General features: G+C 55.7%; 1 protein-coding gene across 1 annotated transcript in view; it reads right to left on the bottom strand.

The window, feature by feature from the left end:
* The window catches only part of SRGAP3 (SLIT-ROBO Rho GTPase activating protein 3), a 434101-nt gene that overhangs the window by 400659 nt on the left and 27372 nt on the right, over positions 1-6070 (bottom strand). The window lies entirely within an intron of this gene.

The following is a 6070-nucleotide window of genomic DNA, read 5'->3' as shown; positions in this document are numbered from 1 at the left end:
CAGGGAACCAATCAGTGAGGCTCATCCAGGACCCTGGGGGCGGAACCTAAGACCTGGGGTGTGGCCTGGGGGTCTTGGGGGCGTGGTCAACGCTCTGGGGGCGGGGCCTAGGCCCTTAGGGTCTGCCAGGGGCCCAGTCGAGGCTCACCCCGGGCCGTGGGGGCGGGGCCTAACCCTTGGGGCGTGGCCTGGAGTTGTAGAGGAGGGGGTCAACGCTCCGTGGAGGGCGTGGCTTAAGCCATTAGGGTCAGGCAGGGGTCCAATCAAGACTCGCCCAGAGTCCTGGGGGCGTGGCCCGAGAGGGGACGCGGGGCGTGGCTTAAGCTATGGGGGCGGGGCCTCGCTCTGGGGCGTGGCCTAGGCCTTTAGGGTCAGGCAGGGGTCCAATCAAGACTCGCCCAGAGCCCTGGGGGCGTGGCCTGAGAAGGGATACGGGGCGTGGCTTATAAATCTGGGGGCGGAGCCTCGCTCTGGGGGCGTGGCCTGGGCCCTTAGGGTCCACCGGGGGCCCAGTCGAGGCTCGCCTCCATTCGGGCCGGGAGGCCGGGAGGGAGGGAGGGAGGGGCGCTCGCTCCGTGCGAGTTGGGGGCAGGGGCCCCCAGGGGCGGCCGGGATGGGGGAGAGATGCAGAGTCGGGGGCGCCCGGGGCAGGATCTGGATCTGGATGTGGGCGCCGGGGCCCGGTCCCCCAAGCCAAGGGGCTCGGATGCCCGGGGCGCGGGGCGGGCGGGCGGGCGGGCGAGGGCCGCGGGGCCGCGGAGGGAGGGCCGGCGGCCTGGCGCGCGGGGCGACCTGCTCGGACCCACCTGGCGCGGCGTCGGGCGCTGGGTCCGGCCTAGGCGGCGCCGCTCGGCCCGGCTGCCCTGGGCGGCGTTGGCGGCGGCGTCGGCGTGGGCGGCGGCCTCCTCCGGGTCCTCGGCGCGGCGGCCTCCATCTTGCAGTCGCTGGCTCCTCGCTCCTCGCTCGCTCCCTCCCGGCTCGAGCCCCGCTCCCTCCCTCCCTCCCTCCCTCCCGGGGACGGGGACGGGGACGGGGACGGCGCGCGCGCGGACGACGAGCGAGCGAGCGAGCGAGCGGGGCGGCGCGCGGGGCGGCGGGCGGGCGCGCGCGGAGCTCCGGCGGGCGGGCGGGCGGGCGAGCGGGGAGAAAGGCAGCGTCCCTCGTCTGTCCGCTATCCGTCCTGTTGTCCATCCACCCGGCTCTGTCCATCCTCCTGGCCACCATCATGTCGTCCGTCTGTCCATCCATCTGTCCGTCCGCCCGTCTCTCTCTGTCCACCCGTCCATTGGTCCATCAGTCCAGCCATCCATCTGTCTGTCCATCCATCAGTTCGTCCATCCGTCCATTGGTCCATCAGTCCAGCCATCCATCTGTCTGTCCATCCATCTGTCCGTCCGCCCATCTCTCTCTGTCCATCCGTCCATTGGTCCATCAGTCCAGCCATCCATCTGGCCATCATCTATCTGTCCATTCGTCCTTCTGTCCATCCATCAGTTCGTCCATCCGTCCATTGGTCCATCTATCTGTCTGTCCATTCGTCCTTCTGTCCATCCATCAGTTCGTCCATCCGTCCATTGGTCCATCAGTTCATCCATCCATCTGTCCGTCCATCCATCTATCCATCCATCCTTCTGTCCATCTGTCCATCCATCAGTTCATCTGTCCATCTGTCTCCTGTCCTTCAGTCCATCTGTTTGTCCATCCACCAGTCTATTTGTCTATCTTTGTCCATCAGCCTATTCGTCTGTCTGTCCATCTGTTCGGCCATCCATCCTTCCATCCATCTGTCTGTCCATCTATCAGTTCATCTGTCCATCTGTTCGGCCATCCGTCCATCTGTCCACCCATCAGTTCGTCCATCCGTCCATTGGTCCATCAGTCCATCCATCCATCTGTCTGTTCATCCATCTGTCCGTCCGCCCGTCTGTCTCTGTCCACCGTCCATTTGCCCATCAGTCCAGCCATCCATCTGTCTATCATCTATCTGTCCATCCGTCCTTCTGTCCATCAGTTCGTCCATCCGTCCATTGACCCATCAGTCCATCCATCCATCCATCTGTCTGTCCATCCTTCTGTCCATCCATCACTTTGTCCATCTGTCTGTCCATTTGTCCATTCTTCTGTCCATCCATCACTTTGTCCATCTGTCTGTCCATTTGTCCATCCTTCTGTCCATCCATCAGTTCATCCGTCCATTGGTCCATCAGTTCATTTGTCTGTCTACCTGTTCGGCCATCCATCCGTCTGTCCATCCGTCAGTTTGTCCATCTGTCTGTCTTTCTGTCCATCAGTTCATCCGTCTGTCCTTCCATCATTTCATCCTTCTGTCCATCACCAGTTTGTCCATCTGTCTGTTCATTCCTCTGTCCATCCATCAGTTCATCCATCCATCCATTGGTTCATCAGTCCATCCTTCTGTCCATCCATCAGTTTGTCCATCTGTCTGTCCATTTATCCATCCTTCTGTCCATCCATCAGTTCATCCATCCGTCCATTTGTCCATCAGTCCATTCGTCTGTCTACCTGTTCGGCCATCCATCCGTCTGTCCATCCGTCAGTTTGTCCATCTGTCTGTCCATCCATCAGTTCATCCATCTGTCTTTCAGTCCATCCGTCTGTCTGTCCATCTGTTCAGATATCCATCCATCCGTCCATCTCTCTGCCTCTGCCACTGCAGGGCTCAGGGTTCCCACCTCTCCCTCCAGCCCAGTCTGTGGGTATCCCCTAAAGTGTACGGGGAATGAGGGGAGGAATGAGGGACCCCAAGAATATTGTATCTGTTCTGACCTGTGCCCTGCACCCCCATGTCATCCCATCCCATCTCATCCCAGGCCCCTTTCTCCAGCCTGTCTTCTGTCCTCTGGGTCCCTTCCCGGAGGCCCGGATGGAAGGTTCCCAGAATCTCCTAGGAAACAAACGACTCAGCAAAATCCAGGAAAAGGGGACCCCCTAAATTGTGTTCTTGGGGGGTCCTTTTCTAGTCTCTGGGCCACCACACACACACACACACACACACACACACACACACACACACTCGCAGGCTTCTGGAGGAAGGGTCCCCTGCTCTGGCAGATCAGGCAGCCTCCAATGCCAGGTTCAAGGTTAAGGCTGAGGACGTTGGGGACACATGGAGGAATGGGGGTGGGGGTTGCCTTCTCTGCACAAAACTGCTTTTGGCTTTCTGCCAAGCTGATCTGGCTTGGCTCCTGGACAGACTTCTGAGCCTGTCTCTACTACCCACCCCACCGCCCTGCCGGCTCCAAAGCACTGCATTCCCATCCATTTGTAAAGTGGGTAGATGAAGCTTCCCTTCCCAGGGGGGGGGCGAGGAGTAAAAAATAGGATGTTAGTGAGTTCCCCAGACTGCACCCCACTCAAGGGATGGTCTGACTAGATTTACACCCAACTTCAAAAGAAAGTAATAATTAGGGGCTGGAGAGATAGCATGGAGGTAAGGCGTTTGCCTTTCATGCAAGAGGTCATCGGTTCGAATCCCAGCGTCCCATATGGTCCCCCCGTGCCTGCTAGGAGCAATTTCTGAGCATGGAGCCAGGAGTAACCCCTGAGCACTGCCGGGTGTGACCCAAAAACCACAAAAAAAAAAAAAAAAAAAAAGTAATAATTATTGCATTGTCACCAATTGTCTTTGGGGGCAAGGGTGTTGGTTACTTGGGAGAGGACTTTTTTTGGTTTTTGGTTTGGAGGCCACACCCGGTGACGCTCAGGGGTTCCTCCTGGCTCTGCACTCAGAAATTTCTCCTGGCTTGGGGGACTATATGGGATGTTGGGGGATCAAACCACAGTCCGTCCTAGGTCAAGTCAGCGCATGCAAGGCTAACACCCTACTGCTTGTGCCACCACTCCGGCCCCTGGAGAGGACTTTTCCCCAACATTATGGTATTCCTGCTTTCAAAAATCTCACTTTAGTTTGGGGAGCTTCACCACTTGTTGACACATCTGACCTTTCCAGCTTGGCTGTGTAGCCTTAGAGGGACACCCCAGGGTTCTACCTGGGGTCGTGCTCAAAGCCTGGTTAGCCACATCCAAGGTAAGTACCCTACCCACTGTGCTATGTTACTCACTCTGGGCCCTAACTGGCTTGAATTATCATGGTCCTTGGCAGAAGGCACAACTGCTGGCATCTGGGGCCTTCCACCCCCGACACTCCACATGAAGGGATGATGGAGAGAGAGTGGAGGGATTCATTCTACACTTTTTACCTCCTGACAGGTAGAAAAGAGAGTCCATAGAGGGGCTGACTTAAGAGACAGTTGAGTCCTGATTTATCTGCTCATTTATCTGTGCAGTGAGCAGAAAATAAACTGGCACAGAGGTGCCCACACTGGGGGGAAAGGATGGCTGAGAACTGTGGTACTCTGCCATCCCAGACCCTTACAGATGGACCCAAGATGCAGCAAGGAGGGACCAGGAAGTGGCTATCCTGCATGACTGTCTCCAAGTCTTCCTGCGTGAGTGCTCCTGGCCTTGAGTTCCATCTTCCCTTTCTCTCTCTCTCTCTCTCTCCTCTCTCTCTCTCTCTCTCTCTCTCTCTCTCTCTCTCTCTCTCTCTCTCTCTCTCTCTCTCTCTCTCTCTCTCTCTCTCTCTCTCTCGTTTTTGTTTTGGAGGTCACAGTGGCAGCTCTCAGAGGTTACTCCTGGCTCTCTGCTCAGAAATCGCTCCTGGCATACAAGGGGACCATATAGGATGCCAGGATTCGAACCACTGTTGGTCGTGGGTCAGCCGCTTGCAAAGCAAACATCCTACTGCTGTGCTATCTCTCCGGCCCCATCTTCCTTTCTTTGCTGTGCACCCTGCGAAGGAATGGGGGGGGGGAAGCCCACCTCCTCCACAGTCCTGCTCTCCCAACCTACACCACCTCTGACATTTGGTTCATTTTATTTTTCAATTTTGTATTGTAAACGGTAATTTACCAAGTTGTTCATAGTACAGTCATTTCAGACATTAAATGCTCCAACGTCAAACCCACCAACCAGTTGTGCCTCTACCCATGTCCCCAATCTCCCTCCCACCCATCACCCTAGCCTGCCTCCATGCAGGCACAAACTAATTGACTTCATATTGTTTATATATAACAACACAAAGGCAAATGGAATGATCAAAACTTAGATTAACACGGGTTAATTCAAAATGATTGTTTCTTTTTAATTCTATTTTTGGGGGGTCACACCCAGCAGCGTTCAGGGGTTCCTCCTGGCTCTGCGCTCAGAAGTCGCTCCTGGCAGGCTCGGGGGACCATATGGGATGCCAGAGATTGAACCCGAGTCGGCCATGTGCAAGGCAAATGCTCCACAGCTCGAATAGCTCACTGTGTTATTTTTTTTTTTTTTTGGTTTTTGGGCCACACCCGTTTGACGCTCAGGGGTTACTCCTGGCTATGTGCTCAGAAATCGCCCCTGGCTTGGGGGGACCATATGGGACGCCGGGGGATCGAACCGCGATCCGTTCCTTGGCTAGCGCTTGTAAGGCAGACACCTTACCTCTAGCGCCACCTTCCCGGCCCCTCACTGTGTTATTTATTGCTCCGGCCTCAGTACAATAAAGTTTTAAGGTTTTCAGGATTTTGTAAATCTAAAACAAATGCAATGGCGGAAGTTTGATAAGGTTAAGTTGCAGAGCTGGGCTGTTTCTTGTTGGAGGGTGGAGGGTGTGGCACTGGGCTCTTGCAGTTCATGCAAAAAGGAGATCTCAGCTGCCTTTCTGAGAGTAACCACAGAGGTATCAGCCTAGATGTAGGAAGATTCAGTTGGTCTTATTTTCTTTAGGAGTTTGAAATTTCTTTTTTTGTTTATTTTGTTTATTTTTTTTGGGGGGGGGGAGAGTTGATCATACCCAGTGGCACTCAGGGGTTCCTCCTGGTTCTGAACTCAAAAGTCACTCCTGGCAGGCTTGGGAGATCATATGGGAAGCTGGGAATCGAACCAGGGTTCATCCTATGTTGGCCGCATGCAAGGCAAACACCTTACAGCTATGCTATCGCACCAGCCCCAAGGAACTTGGAGTTCCTTTAAAGAAACTTGCCTGCTGGGCCCGGAGAGATAGCACAGTGGC

This window comes from Suncus etruscus, chromosome 20, assembly GCF_024139225.1.
Source record: "Suncus etruscus isolate mSunEtr1 chromosome 20, mSunEtr1.pri.cur, whole genome shotgun sequence".
NCBI classification, from domain to species: domain Eukaryota; kingdom Metazoa; phylum Chordata; class Mammalia; order Eulipotyphla; family Soricidae; genus Suncus; species Suncus etruscus.
This window is presented reverse-complemented; position numbering and strand designations above follow the sequence as displayed.